Here is a 600-nt window from a genome sequence, read left to right as displayed (position 1 = left end):
TCTATACTTTTAAAAAATATGTTTTTATTGATTTCAGAGAGAGGCAGGGAGAGTAAGAAAGAGATATAAATATCAATGATGAGAGGGAATCATTGATTGGCTAACTCTTGGCACAGCCCCTACTGAAGATCAAGTTCACAACTCAGGAATGTGCCCTGACCAGGAATCAAACCAAAACCTCCTGGTTTGTGGGTCAACACTCAATAATCTTGATGATGCACTTTAGCTATCAAAAGCAGATAAAAATTGTAAATACACACACACACACACACACACACATACACACACACACACTTAGTGGCCAGATTATTATGACCACGTGACATTTTGTAGGCAAATTAGCTGTAATCTCACACTGAAGTTGCTAGAGGGCCAGACCATTATAAATAGGGAAGCAGGTTGTTTACCACGACAGTAGAAGTGATTTTTTTCTGAAGATATGGGTAAACAATGTGATTTAACAGCCTTTTAACGTGGGATATATATTATTATGAGTGGCCAGATTATTATGACCACCCCATCAGTACTTCCTTGGGCCACCTAAAAATACTGAATATTGAAAACTTCCTAAGCAAATACTCTCAAGGTTTTATTATTATT

This window comes from Myotis davidii, unplaced genomic scaffold, assembly GCF_000327345.1.
Source record: "Myotis davidii unplaced genomic scaffold, ASM32734v1 scaffold544, whole genome shotgun sequence".
Classification (NCBI taxonomy): domain Eukaryota; kingdom Metazoa; phylum Chordata; class Mammalia; order Chiroptera; family Vespertilionidae; genus Myotis; species Myotis davidii.
The sequence above is the reverse complement of the archived record's forward strand: the minus strand, read 5'-3'. Positions refer to the sequence as shown.